This window comes from Cavia porcellus, unplaced genomic scaffold, assembly GCF_034190915.1.
Source record: "Cavia porcellus strain 051 isolate PalLab524CR breed Dunkin Hartley unplaced genomic scaffold, mCavPor4.1 scaffold_3, whole genome shotgun sequence".
NCBI lineage: Eukaryota > Metazoa > Chordata > Mammalia > Rodentia > Caviidae > Cavia > Cavia porcellus.
This window is the reverse complement of record NW_026947486.1, coordinates 10,897,861-10,912,564: the sequence shown is the minus strand read 5'-3', so window position 1 is coordinate 10,912,564 and position 14,704 is coordinate 10,897,861. Positions and strand designations below refer to the sequence as shown.

At 51.3% G+C, this 14,704-nt stretch overlaps 1 protein-coding gene and 1 long non-coding RNA gene across 2 annotated transcripts in view; one reads left to right on the top strand and one right to left on the bottom strand.

Annotated features, from left to right (window-relative positions):
- Nucleotides 1-14,704, top strand: part of Bcor (BCL6 corepressor) — a 127,187-nt gene that overhangs the window by 13,513 nt on the left and 98,970 nt on the right. The gene's annotated exons all lie outside the window — the stretch shown is intronic.
- On the bottom strand, nt 10,680-14,521 carry LOC134475413 (uncharacterized). The gene is made up of 2 exons (XR_010046512.1): nt 13,804-14,521; nt 10,680-13,455 (listed from the first exon to the last, which is right to left on the bottom strand). It is a non-coding gene; the product is annotated as an uncharacterized LOC134475413 (long non-coding RNA).

Sequence of the window (14,704 nt, the reverse complement as noted above, 5' to 3'; positions counted from 1 at the left end):
TTTGGAGTATCTTCCCCCCAAAATTAAAAACAGAACTCCACAGTGATGTATGTACACCCATGTTTGTTACAGCACAATTTATAATAGCCACATCTTGGAAGCAACTAAATGCCCATCAGCTGAGGAATGAATAAAAAAAATGTGGTGTTTTTATACAATGGAGTGCTACTTGGCCATCAAGAAGAATAAACTGGGCCAGGGATTTAGCTCAGCAGCTCAAATGCTTGCTTGGTAAGCTCGAGGTCGTGAGTGTGAACCCCAGTACAAAAAAAATAAAAGAATAAACTGGAGACTTTTATAGGTAAATGAATGCAACTTGAGATCATACTCATTAGTGAGATAAATAAGACACATGTGTATTGTTTCATTAGTGTGAGAAGTTGAAAGAAAAACATGTATATTTATATAAAAATAATAGTAAAGATACTTATACTACTGATTTCTCTGAGTTCACTGAAGAGAAAGATTTGTGCTGGTATTGGGACAATTGAATGCAGATGTCTTGTGCTCTGGGTGAATGATTTGGGGATGACAGTGTGCAATGTATGTACCATTATTGCCCCTGATGAACATGTTTTGAAATTTTGTTGTAGTTTTTTTTCTTTTTATCCTTGAAATAAAATGGATGGGGGGTGGGGAAGAATTGCTTCCAGGTTGGGATATCTCAGTGATAGAACTCTTGGCTAGCATGCAGGAGCCCCTGAGCCCTATCCCCAGCACTGGGGAAAAAAAAAAGGAGAAGAGAGAATTGCTTCTAAAGTGTGTGAATTGATCCCCTCCTCAAATGCTAGGCTTGGTGGCACACACCTATAATCCTTCCACTCCACTCAGTAGGCTGAAGCAGGAGGGTCACTGTGAGTTCAAGGCCAACCTGGGCTACATAGTGAGATCAAGGCCAGCCTGAACTGCAAATGGAGACCCTGTCTTAAAAAACAAAACAACAAAAATAAAGTGTGTGACTGAGTCCTGGTCATGTACTGAGGGCCAGGCTGCTGGACAGGAGTGGCTGGCACAGGATCCCAGTGGGTGCTAGAGAAGTGTCCCTTCAACCTTGCCCTCTGCTTGCATTGCCATGGCTGGATCTTACCTTTGGCCAGTCCTGATGGCATTTGGTGGTAGAGATGGAGGGGGCTGAAGGCTCTTCGTATGGTCACCTTTTCAGTAGCTCCCCTCCTTTTACCCCACCCCACCCCCAGTCTGGCCAGTTTTCCTTCCTGCTGTGTTTGTAGTATAGGGCATGGAACCCAGGACCTTCGGGCATGCTAGGCTGGCCCTTGTCTGTCTTTGGTAAGACAGAGCCTCTTTGCATTGCTCAGGCTGATCTGGAACTCCCGGGCTCAGTGAGCACTGGTCTGTAGGCTTACTAAGTAGCTGGTGCCACCACATCTGGCTGCCCTGCTTGTTTTGGTGGAGGTGGGACTGGGACCCCTCCCCCACCAATCCCCTCCTTTGGTCTTCCCCAGGAGGGCAGCCTCCAGGTTGGAAGATGAGGGTTAGTGGGCTGCCTGGGCACCTGAGACTGGTGAATGTCTGCCTCAGGGAAGGAGGGCAAAGCAGGGGCAGGGGCCAGCCATGTTGAGCCCTTGCTCAAGTGTGAGAACTCAAGTGACCCAGTTGGGCTGACAAGGTCCGGGAAAGAAGAGATGTGGAACCTGCAGAGGAGTCCTGGAGAAAACAAAGTAAGCTGACGTCCCTGAGCCTAGGAAAGGCCAGGAGAGCTGCAGATGCGACTCAGCATTAGGCAAGAGCCCAGTGTGCACAAGGCCCTGAGCCCCATCCTCAACAGACCACGAAGACCAAAGAGAGTACAGGGAGGAGCAGAACTAGCTGGGGGAAAGTGTTTGGTCTCGCTTCCTGCCTAGTGAATCAGCTCCCTTGTGCAGCCAACATAGTGCAGAAAGAAACAAATAGAGTCCTTTAAGCAGAGTGTGAGATCCTATCTGAGGAGGAAACCGAAACCGGGCACTCTTCTAGAGGGATTTTGAGAACAAGACGTTGCCTTAGTAAAGGGAATGGATTTGAGGTATGATCTCATATGTCCTGCCTTTCTCACTTTTTTTTTTGCAGTGCTACGGACTGACCCAGATCCTTTGCACTGAGGTATATCCCCAGCCTTTTTTCTTTCCTTCTTTTCCTTCCTTTCTTTCTATTTTGATACAAGGTCCTGCTAAATTGCCCATATTGTGCTGTACTTGCTATCTTCCTACCTCATCCTCCCACAGTGCTGAGATTGTGAACATGCCCCACCCCACCCAGCAAATTTGGTTTTTGTTTTGATTTTTCTCTTGTGCAGTGTTGGCCTTGCACATGCTAGCAAGTTCTTTACCACTGAGCTACACCCCTAACAATATTTATGAGTTGCTTTTCGGTTGTTTTGTTTTGTTTTGAGACAGGGTCTTACTATGTCAGGGTGGCCTTGAACTCACTATGTAGCCCAGGCTGGCCTCAAATTTGAGGTGATCCTCCTGCCTCAGCCTCTCAAATGCTGGGCTCACACGTGTGATCCCAGGGCCACGATCCTTTTGTTTTTTAATCCAGTTTACCTTACTCCATGGGTTTAGCAACATACTGTGAAATTGATCTCATCTGGGCACAGCGACCCATGCCTATAATTCCAGCTACTGGGGAGGCTGAATCAGGAGGATTGCAAGTTCAAGGCCACTGTGGGCGATTTAGCAAGACCTTATCTCCAAAAATAAGAAAGAGACGGGCACAGTGGCACAATCTCAGCGCTCAGGAGGCTGAGATAGGAGGATCATTGTGAGTTTGAGACCAGCCTGGACTACAAAGTGAGCCCAAGGTCAGCCTGAACCGCACAGCGAGACCCTGTCTCAAAAAGACAAAAAAAAAAAAAAAAAAAGTAAAAAAGACTGGACAAGTTGCTTAGTAGTTAGTAGAGTATCCCTTGGTTTGATCCCTGATACACAAAATAAAACAGAAAAATCCTGATTTCTCCTATAGTGTGTTAGAAGCAAGGGAGCTCAGAAGCAATTTAATTCTGTGTGGTCCTGGAATTTGATACAAAGACTCAACAGTTGGGTGCTGAAAACCGGAGCCTGAAGCTGGGCGTGGTGGCTCACACCTGTAATCCCAGCACTTGGGAGCTGAGGCAGGAGGATTGTTTCGAGTTTGAGACCAGCCTGGGCTACAAAGTGAACTCAAGGCCAGCCTGAACTGCATAGAGAGACCCCATCTCAAAAGACAAAAAAAAAAAGAAAGAAAGAAAGAAAGCCAGAGCCTGGGGCTGTTCATCCACATGTCTGGTGCTTAGCTGGGCCCTCAGCTATGTGCCAAGGCATGAACATGGGGCTCTCCCTGTGGCCTGGGCTTCCTGGAACCATGATGGCACAGTAGAACGGTGAAAACACCGAATACAAGCATTCTGGCAAAGACCGAAGATCCTTGTCTCCTTCTCTGGCCCACCCTCCAAAGTCACGAGGTGTTACTCCTGCTATAGTCACTGACTGTGATCACAAGCTTACCCAGGTTCTAGGGGAAGACATAGACTCTACTTCTCATTTGGGATGAGCGTCAAAGTACTTGTGGCCATTGGGGAATTAAAAAAAAAGCCATGCTAGGCATTCTTGAAAGTTAAGCTTAATTAATAGTGGCTCTAAACAGAATAGTCTATGTTATAATAGGCGCTTATACCTCAGGAGGCCTCATAAAGTATATGGGGGGAGGAGCAGAGAGCTAAAATTAGGCCAGGGTAAAAAGAAATAGAGCTATAAGGCAAATATAGATTTTAGGAAAAATAGAAAATATCAAAGGGCAACTCTCTCTGTGAGTTTGTCAAGTGAAGGAAGGACTGAGGAAAAATTGAGTGGCGGAATTAGATGGGGCTTTGGCTCTTCAGCATTGAAAGGGAAGTGGGTGACAAGACAAGACTAGGGATCTGTCTGCTATCATCATCCGCTTGCCATTTTGGGGACCGTCAGTGGTATCCGTCTATTGTTCCAAGACACATTATCTCCACCATTGTTTGATCACCCCCTCTTTCAGTATACCAATGTATTTGTGTGGCACAAAGCTAGGAGTGGAGTTAATGTATTTCCTAAAGTAAGTGTGGGAAAACTAAGAAATGAATACTGTTTGTGCCCTGCTGCCAGGTGTGGTTTTAAATATCCACATGGATAGTGTTGTGACTGAAAGGGGCTGGGTACATCTCCAGGGCCCCAGGTTCTCCCATTATCCTTGTCTCTAACCCCTGAATGGAGAGTTTGACTTCTAATTTCATGCTAGGGGTTTCACAGGCAACATAATTGTATTTGCCTCTGCTTTGATCTGCTATTTCATTGTGGCTCAACCAGGAGACACAGATAGAAATGTGGTGGAAAAACATGATTTGTTTGGCTTTGGAATTGGTGGTTATTAATTTCTTTGGCTTCTTAACATGACACACCTTCCCTAAATCTGAAATTGGATCATTTTGCTACTTTTGAACATCCGAAAGGCACATGTGCCCTGTGAGCTGTCCTCCTCTTCCCTCTGAAAGGTTTTCATCTTCAACAAGGGTTTGGGGCATGGTGCTCATGTTTGAGATCTCAGTGCAAGTCAGTGTCCCAGAGTACTGGAGAACTCCTGGATGAACTCATGTACCCACCCATTCCTGCCCTCAGCTAGCTTTCCCAGCATGTCCCTGGGTCATACCAGCCTCCCCTCAGAGGTACTGGGTCTGTTGGGCCAACACCTATGCTGAAGAAGCTCTTGGGCCAATTCTGATTAAGTAGTGCTCAAGGTGGCCCCTGAAATAAGTTGGTTTCTCAGACAGGGTCATAGCATCAGGTTGTGTGGTTTGTGTACTGCACAAAGGACCCCAGCTAGCACAGAGTGGGATGGCTGGAATTTGGGCTTAGAAACACCTATCTTTACTTCTCACCAAGTGCCTAAAGTAGGCTAGTGACAGCTCTGTTGTTCAAGGCAAAAGAGAAACAGATTCTGCCTCTGATCAAGAAGAAAAGAGAAGGTGACACACGGCAGGATGGAGGTCAGAGGGCATATTAGGAGCAGAGTGGACCAGTCTAAAGCTAAGGCTGCAGCCCAAGCTGGTGCTGGCCAGCACTTTAAAGCAATAGGTCTGTATGCTTGTGCTTTGTTTTGTCACTTCTTACTCCTCCACTCCAAGTGCTTGTAAGTTACCAGGCCCCTCCAAGGCTTTTTTTGGAGTATTGAAAAAAAAAAAAAAGGGATATGTCTTTTTCTTTTCTGGTCCCCTTCACCCTCGCCCATGGTGCTGGGGATAGAGCCTAGGGCCTAGCACATGTCAACACAGCAAGAACTCTGCCATGAGCCACACTTCACCATGTCAGCATATAGCCATCTCATATAGCCAGCAAGGTGGTGTTTTGGGGAGACAGGATGGTTTCTTCATGGTTTTGAATGTAAAGTTTTTAAGGTATGCTGTTGACTTCAGATCTTGTGTACTTGGTGTAGCTGTATAAGATGCTAACAAGTGGTTCAGTAGAGTTGGACATCTTGCTGACACACTTTTAACAAATATACTGTATTTTTATTTTGTTTTTAGACCAGGAGTCGAACTCATAGCCTTGTGCTTGTCAGGCAGGTGCTGGAGTTGGATACTGTAATAAACTACCTGGGAACTAAAATTACACTAGAGTGCTGGCGATGTGGCTCAGTGGTCAAGCATTGCCTAGCATTCACTAGGACTGTAAAAAAGAAAAAAAAGAAAGACATTTAAGGGAAATGAGGTTGTTGTTCTGTTTAGTTCATTTTTTCAGTAAGGTTTCCCTGTATGGTACAAACTGGCCTGCATTCTCCTGCCTCAGCCTCTTGAATGCTGAATCATAGGCATGCACTACTGCATCCATGTGAAGATGACTTTTTTGTGTGTGCTAGGAATTGAATTTACCACCTCACCAGGCAGGTGAGGCATCATGTCACTGAGCTGTATCTCCAGACCTGGAAATGATTTTTTACAAATTACTTTGAAGCTAATAATCCTAGTATTAGGAGGCTGAGGCAGGAGAATCAAGAATTCAAGGCCAGGGCTGGAGATTTAGCTCGGTGGCATAAGTGCCTGCCTGGCAAGCATGAGGTCATGAGTTCGATCCCCAGTACTGCAAAAAAAAAAAAAAGAAGAATTCAAGGCCAACCTGGGATACATAGTAGATCCTGTCTCACAAAACAAAAAAAAAAAAAAAATAAATTTTGAAATGTATTTCCACAAGAAAGCCATAACTGGCCTGTCTCCTGAGAAGGCCAAATTTGGGTTACTTATTCTTTGTAACCTGGAACATACAGGTCAAGACCTCAGAATAAATGTACATCTCTTGCTGATGCTTTTTAGTTAGTTTGTTTTTAGTTGGCTATACTTGGGGGTCAAGCCTAGGGGCTCATGCAGGGCAGGCAAGTGCTAGATTACAAGAGCACACCTGCACTCTGCTTCCTTGTTTGTTTCCATACTTTGGGCAATTTGTGTTGGGTGTTTTGCAAGAACATCAGTTACATCATGTTAACTGGGAATTCTGTTTCACTCTTCTAAATAAGCATAGGATGTGTTGGGGGGTTACCTGCGGGAGGGATGTTTGAAACAGGGACATGTAGTCCAGGTTAGCCTTGAACTCACTCTAGACAATGCCTCCTGAGTACATAGCTTATCTGTGCTTTTTTTTTTTCCCCTGTCTTTTTGAAACAGGGTAATGCAGTTCAGGCTGGCCATGTGCTCACTTTGTAGCCCAGGATGGTCATGAACTTGCAGCGATCCTCCAGCCCCAGCCTATTCAGTGCTGGCATGTGCTACCATGCCTGGTTATCTGTGCTTTTTAACTTTAAAAAATTAAAAAAAATTAGTTTGTATTTTTGAGAAAGGCATATTTGTCTAAAGTTTATGAGGCCAAATTGTAGTATGTGAAAATTTGACACAAAAAAAGTAGTCTCCCATGGGTACTCACTCAGTTTATCTGTTTCTTCTGGTACATATATTTATAAATATGTAAACATGACCTTCTCTTAAGTAATCCATGCCAGCTATCATCTATGGACTTAAGATGGTAGAGGAGGATTTTAAGTCTGTTCATACTTCTCCCCTGTGCTTACTAGTGCTAGATCATAATCTTACTAAACTCAAAGCCACTTTTTTTTTTGTCATCACGTATGCTGAGACAAGTGACACTGATTACATTTCCTTTCTTGTGAAATTTGTTTTTCCTGGAGTTAATACTTGTCTCCTTTTTATTGGCCTAATTTTTGTAGTTGTATTTTCCCAAACTTTTCATTTTCTGAAATGTGGTGGGAGTTTTACTGATTTCAAATGGGGGTATCATGTTTCAGTGCAAACTCACATCCCTGCTACCCCGCTAATGTCAGGAGATGAGGAATGAATCCAGTTTCTGATCCTTGGTATTTGCTTAGTTTAAATAAACTTTCAACATTTTTCCTACACAGCAGCTTTTCAGAAGTAATGACTGTTATTCCCTGGAACCTTGGAACTATCTAGTGTCAGTAAATTTTTGTCCTGTCCTTCTTTCTCAGAACTGATTCTACATTTTTAGAAATAAAGGTTATGGGGGCTGGGGATTTAGCTCAGCGGCATAAGTGCCTGCCTTGTAAGCAGGCAGTCGTGAGTTCGATCCCTGGTACCAATAAAAAGGAAAAAGACAAAAAAAAAAAAAAAAGAAATAAAGGTTATTCTTAAAATAATTGACCCATGCCCAGGCCATTTAGTGCAGTATTCATGCCTTTTATTTATGGTCCTCTTATGTTACCTTTTATTTGCATTTAGCTATTTGCAAATCTGTTTTTCCACTTAGACTATAAATTGCTCAAGGGAGAAAAGTGCCTTTTTTCTTTTTTCTTTTTTTTTTTGGTTTTTTGAGACAGGGTCTCACAATGTAGTTCAGGCTGGCTTTGAGGTCACTGTGGAGCCTAGATGAGTGTTGAACTAGCCAAGAACCTCCTGCCTCAGCCTGCAAAGTGCTGGAATTATAGGCATGCACCACCATGCCAGGTCAGAGGTGCCTTTTTAAAAATTCACTTTTGGATTCTGGTAGTTTCTTAACACAGTGCCTTGGCCTTAGCAGGCTCTCCATAAATGCATATTAAATTCACACAGGTGGACAAATGAAGTTATGGCCCTGTCCAATCCTGAGCCCTCAAGCCCTGATAACTTTCAGGTCCTTTCTGGTTGCCAGAGAGCAAGCCTTGCGTGCTGGGGACCGCTCGGCGGGCGTCGCCGCCCCACCCCCAGAGCTGCCTCTGCAAGTTGCAGTTGGGAACAGCAGCCCAAGTTCCCTGGCAGCGGACCAGGCGCTGTGTCCCCAGAGGTGGTAACATGTTGACCATCGCAGGAGTCCGAGAACAAGAGGTCGTTTCTCGGAACTAAAATCCGCTCTGGCGATCTGGGGGAAGACGCCTGCAGGCCGCGCTTTCTCCGGGGACAGCTGCCCTGCTGCCCCCGACCAGGGGTCAGTGTAGCCCGTGGAGGTCGGGGAGCAGGCGCGGCGCCCCGGTCCCCCCTGCCAGCCTGGGGGACGCCCGCGCGGCCAGCGGCCCGGCCTGCGGCTCCGCGGTCCCACCACCGGGGACAGCGCCACCCGCGCCGCCCGGTCAAAATGGCGGCCGGCGTGCAGCTGCCCGCGCCCCTGGGACAGGCGACAACAACCCCCAGCGACGCACGCAAGCTGTGTCTCTGGGCTGGATGCCGCTTGTCATTGGACCGCAGTGACCCAGAGGACCGAGGCCTACCTCTTCCCTAGACAGGTGCCCTGCCCAGCGCCAGACCTGTGCAGGCCCTTAAGAGATGTTGTATCACCCAACACCCGAAAGACTCCCGTTACTGGCTAGGATAAGTAGCATCCGGGCTAGACATGGTGGACATAAGACCAGCGGGGACAGCTGGGTTGCTGCCTCACACCTAAGCCATTTGCTCCAGTCTTTGGACACTTAGGGCACACACTTGCACAATACCAGTGACGGCATTGAGGGCAGCATGCCCTTTAAAACACAAGGCCCACTGCTCTTGAAGTCAGAAATAGCCTGGAAAAATCCAGTATGTCTGCTTGTGAAATCCATAGCATTAGCTTGTAAAGGCTACAGAAAATGTGCGGGCCCTGGCATTGGCTCTGACATCGGTATGCACACTATATAGGCTACCTTCCTCTTAGAACCCCGAAACCTTAGGTCCAATTTACCAGAAATGAAATTGATGAATGTAGTACATTCTGAGTGATCCACCCCTCCAGTTGGGAGGTCAGGAGACCCCTCCCCCCCCAGCTGATAAAGGTAGAATCACAATGGTCTGTTCCAACAGAGAAATACCCAGAAAAGCCTCCTAATTACCCTTTGTAAACTGTAGGCTGATATCTCCTGCGGGTTCAAGGTTCTGTCTAAAGTTTGCATGTTGCATATCAGCTCAGTATGAGAGGCTGAATGTGAACTTCTTGGTTTTGTTTTGGAGAAATAAAGTCCTTCTGCATAACATTTGCTCCAACTTGTTATTCTTTTGGAAAACACTTTCTCCACCCAGGTAGCAGCCTCTCCTTCCTTCTGCAATCCCTCTTTTAATTACCTGTCTTTTGCCCCAGTTTAGGCAGCCCCAGCACTTTGTTCCAGTACACTAATAAACCCAAGGCTGAGCCTAATCCTCTGTGGTCCTGACCACCCCGGCAGTGAGCCGGCTGCCCATAGGCCCTCTGGATCCCCCAGCTTAGAACCATAGAGGGGCTGCTTGGTGTGCCTCTTACCAGGTGCACACTTGCTGCTTTTCAGAAAGGTTTTTTTTTTTTGTCTTTTTCCTTTTTATCGGTACCAGGGATCGAACTCATGACTGCCTGCTTGCAAAGCAGGCGCTTATGCCGCTGAGCTAAATCTCCAGCCCCCAAGAAACAGTACTTCTCCAAAAATAAACACACAGAGTTCAGAAGAGGCCTTTGGAGCTAGGCATCCATGAGCTGGGGTCATCCTAGCACCAAGCTAACCATCCAATTTCTGGGGGTTTTTTGGTACCAAGAATCAAACTCAGGACTTTGTGTTTGCTATGCAGGTGCTTGTACCCCAGCCCTCAACCATCCAATTTCTAAACCGTAGCTAGCACTAAAGGCTACCGCTGACCTTGTGGCCACCTAATTCCTCAACTAGCACTAAACTGTAGAGGCTGGGGCATCTCAGCTGCACCCACCTCCAGCCCCCTTGCCCCTCTTGGTGAGGCAGTAACCTTAAACTGAATGACAGGCGGCCAGCAGAGCTGGTTCGGTGACAACTCCCTGGAGACAGCCGCCTCTAGCAGCAGGCCCCATCTGTGGCACAGCTGAACGAGTTAAGCTGCCCTGGGCTTGATCAGTCTGGGGTGAGGCCTGAATGGGAGAGAGCTAGCCAGAGCCCCAGGCAGCCTCAGCTTTACAAACCCCAAGTTGCAGGAGGAACGTGGTCTGCCCCCTCCCAAAGTGCTGCTTGAGAGTAGCGGAACACCTTGTCAGAGCCTAGGGCAATGCCCTCTGAGTCGGGCCCACTGTGAGGCTGTGCTAGGGGGTCTTGGAGCCGCGGGGAAGAATGTGTTAGAGGTCAAGGGCCTTTTGGTCAGCGAAGGCGAGTCTTCATCCAACAAGCAGCAAGGAACAGCAGCACTTAACCCTCGGACTGCAGTAGCAGAGATGGGCCCAAGATAATAGCAGGCAAGGGAGGGGCAGACTTCACACAGCCCCAGGTGCAGTAAAGGTTACCACTTCTCCGGTTAGCCATTCTCCGCTGATCTGCCACCTCCCAAACGCCCTGCAGGTCAGAACCTTGGCTGCGCTGGCCCCCCATCCCGAGGCCGTAAGGGTCAGCCCACCTGACCCTGCTTGGGCTTCACAAAGGCCGTGTGCCGCTGGGACAGACCAGAAGCGGCCACGACTCTCAGATCTTTAATTACGCTTGGAACCCCTACCCTTCCCCCCACCCCATCGCCAGCTTCCAGCCCTTTAATCAATTTCACGATATTAAATATTAATTTCCCGCCAGCTACACTTTCTCAGAGGAGGGGGAGGGGACAGGCAGGGCAGCTGCCAAGGAACAGATAGCTTTGCAGGGCGTGACCAGGGTAACTGGGGGCGGAGGACGCGCGGGCTTCTAAGTGACCTCCGCTCCGAACTCAGAGCCACCGGGTTTGCGCTCTGCAGCTGGGGAACTTGGAGAGTTCTGAACGCCGGGTACAGGCCTCTGGGAGGGGCAACGAAGTGCGCTGAGCGTCCCTAGTGCTGGGCGGCCGCCTCCTGCTCTGCACCCCCCACCTCCAGTCGCAAGTCAGCTTCACGCGAGCCCGCGGCGCGCTGCGATGATGGATCGCGCCTGGCGGGGGTGATTTGGTGTTGATCGCACATTATCACTGGCAGGTTGGACTGGTTGCTGATGGACGACTTCTAGCGGCGGCGGCAGCACCGTCTTCAGACACCGCGCAGGAACTCACTTGCGCAGGGTCTCACACTGCCCCCCACAACCATCCTCCATCCCGCTTCCCGGAGTTTGGAGGGTCTGGGAGGAGTGGAGCGTCTTCCATGCGCCCAAGGCCGCGCTCCGGTGCGGGTCCTGGTGTGGGCCGCAGGCCAGGCGAGGAGGGGAATCAGGACGCCTCTCCCACTTCCTCTCTTTTCTCTTGCTTTTGCAGCCTGCTTCCCCATCGAAACCTGAAGGGTCATGGTCACTCCACCAGTGATTTCCCCATCGCTCAGCCCTGGCAGCGGGGGTGCAGACCCTACCGCCGAGGTCTGCGACCCTTTCCCCTGGCTCGCAGCAGCAGCAGCGCTGCGGTGCGCCCCTCCTCGCTTCTTTTACTAAAGTGCCTGCAGATACAAAAGCGGTTTCGTAATGCCTTCCGTCTGCGAGAGCCGGAGGACCTTGGCTGACCTTTCGGAAACTGATTGCAACTGCCTGTTAACAGCCCGTACTGACCGCACTGAACGGAGCGGAGGACAATCATTTAAGTGACAGACGGCGAGGTGGCCCCAGCTCAGTCGAGCGGCCTGGTTAAGCCCGCCCCTCCCCCACTCCTCTCCGCTTCAGCCCCGGGTGCACTGCGGGCCGTGGCGGGCGCTCGGGCAAGCGAGGAGGGCGCACTAGCGAGCGTGTGAGCGTGTGTATGTGTCCGCGACTACCGGCCGGGGAGTTAACCCTTTGCCGCGCAGCCGGCCCCTTTGAGACCTGGCACTGCCCGCTTAATCTCCCATCTGCAAAAAGAGGAATAAAACGGCCGCCTCCGCCGACTTTACCTAATGCGTAAGCTGTACCCTTTTAGCGTGACCCGGGCTGCGCTCCTGCTGCTGCCGGGGAAGGATCCCCACCCTCGGCTCTTCTGCCAAGGCCCTGTGACCCCTCCCTTCCCTGCACAGACAGCCACAGATTCAAGGAACAGCACGGGGACAGCGTAACTGAGCCAAAGACTCGGAGAGACTCGCGGTGCAGTGGACTAGGGTGTTCCTTGTGTTTTCTGTTTTGGAAACTGGAGGGGGGCCTCGTAACGGGAAGGCGATGTGGGGGAGGGAGGCTGATGACAGGGCACCTCGGGCTGCGCTTGTTCCCTCTCTCCGGAGAGATCGCCAGCTGCTCTCCAACAGGCAGCGCCCTGAAATCTATTTAAAGAGAGGGAAAGGGGAGGAGAACAAAGGGGGAGGAGGGGGCGGCGAGTGGAGCCTGGGCGAGAGCGAGCGAGTAGGGAGGATCCGCCGCTCCGCGGGCACATCAAGCGCTCACATCTGTACACTCCGCGATCGATGGGGAGAATGGATAATATTTGTCAGCTGCAGACCTTTCTCTTCCCGGTTCCTGGGGAGGGGAGGGGGCGAGGGAAGGGGGAGGGGCGGGCAGGCCAGGCGAGAGAGGCCGCCTCAAGGACAGCGCGCTTCCCGCTGCAGCCACACGGAAACCCAGAGCCATGAAAGCCGGGGATTTTTCTCTTATTATCATTATTAATTATTTTTTATTATTCCACAGCAGTCCGCGAACGCTCGGCGGCGCCCCTCCCCCGTTCGCCCGCCGCCTCCCTTTGTTGATTCTCAGCTGCCAGCGCAGCGGGGCCAGAGCTGCCGCTGCTGCCGCCGCCGCCACCGCCACCACCGCCACCGCCACCACCACTGCCGCCGAACACGATCTGCTCTTGCGCCTTCGGTCGCAGCTGCGGCTCAAGAAGCCGGGGCTGCGTCCCCGCCACCCCCCCCCCCGCCAGGCTCGACAGCTCCCGCACCCCCTCCTCGCAGCCCACCACGAGGCCAGCAGTTTCTCCACTGCCTCTCGCTGCGTCTCCCAGTCCCCAACGCCTAGCCCGGGCGCTGGCTACTGCGACCTGGGGCCTCGGGCTGTGCGGGGGGCCTTCGCCACCCCCTTCCCCCGCGGCTGCACTCTGATGTCGCCATCCTCACACATGGTCTTCATTTCGCACACTAGCGGCGTGCTTCCTCTCGGCTCCTCTCCTCGGGGCTTTTCGGAGCGTGGAGGGAGATTTAGAGGAAGTTAGAAACCCAGCGAGCCCTGGGGAAAGGGGGAAAACCCTCGCTCGAAGTCTGAGCTTCAGAGACAGAGGGGAGCCCCCCATGGGGGATGTAGCACAGGCCAGGTGCCCTTCCTTGGGTGCAGGGAGGCTAAGTAGTGGGTTGGCAGTTAGGGGAGCGATCGCAAGTTTGCTTTCTCTCGTCCCCTTGCCTGCTCTTGCGTGCCAAGGAACACTGATCCGGCACCCTTGGCTCGACTGAGCCAGGGCGGGAGCCCATGGAACAGGCAGTCATCAAATGAGACCAAGGACATCTCAGACTCCCCTCCTCACCCTCCGCGCCAGTGAACTCCCTGGGCCTTTGCCCCCCCCCCCCCATACACACACACCGGGATGAAAGTCCAGAGCCAACGCCCCACAGACCCTCAAGCCCTGGCCCACTGGAGTGGATGAGGGCGGTGTGGGCAGAAAGCTGTAGTTGGGGTTTACTTGCTGCTTCGGCCCTCCTCCCCCATGCTGTCGTCCTGCGATTCCGGGCCAGCCTGCTGCGGCGTCCCCGACTGCTCCGCGGTCCTGGGCAGGGCAGGAAGCTGGCACGGCCGCTGGCTGGGCAGGCGCCACTTGGCTGGGCCGACTCCTCGCTGGAACTTTCGCGGCACCTTCTCCCCGAATCGAGTTCCCGAGTCTTGGCCCGGTCACCCCGAGCGGCTCCCCCCACACATACTTTGTCCGTGGGCCTCTCTCGGAAGTCTCCCTGCCTCTCCCCGCCCTTTCAGCTTTGCCCTTCCTCTGTATGTCTTTGGAGCTTCGTAACGCAATCAGCTACGCTTCCCGAGATTCAAAAAGTTTTGTGTTTCTCTAGGAGCCTAATGCTCCCCTTGTTTTCCGGAACAAAGCAGACATTCAGCGGGGAGGGGCAGGCACCGACTCTCTCCACTTCCCCAAGCACTCAGCACCCCGGCAGGTTCAGAACACTGGCTTCGGGACCCAGGTGGACTGGGGGTGGGGTAGGGGCTTTCTTTCCTCTGGGTCGGCCCCAAAACCCTGACCCTGGAGCGCGAGAGGAGACGGTGTTTGGGTGACGTTCCCAGCTCTGGCTGGAAGGGCACGCTTGCGGCTGTTTAGTGTGCTGTGCTGCTGGAAGCTCACTTGCCGCCGCTTGACAGCATGGGGCCCCCGCGGGCTGCCACCTCAGTGGAGGCGCGCAGCAGTGAGCCCCCGGCACTGGGCCCGAGGCCTCTGTCGCGCTGGGGCCTGGGCGCGCGCCGGGGAAGATCGAGGTCTCCAGTT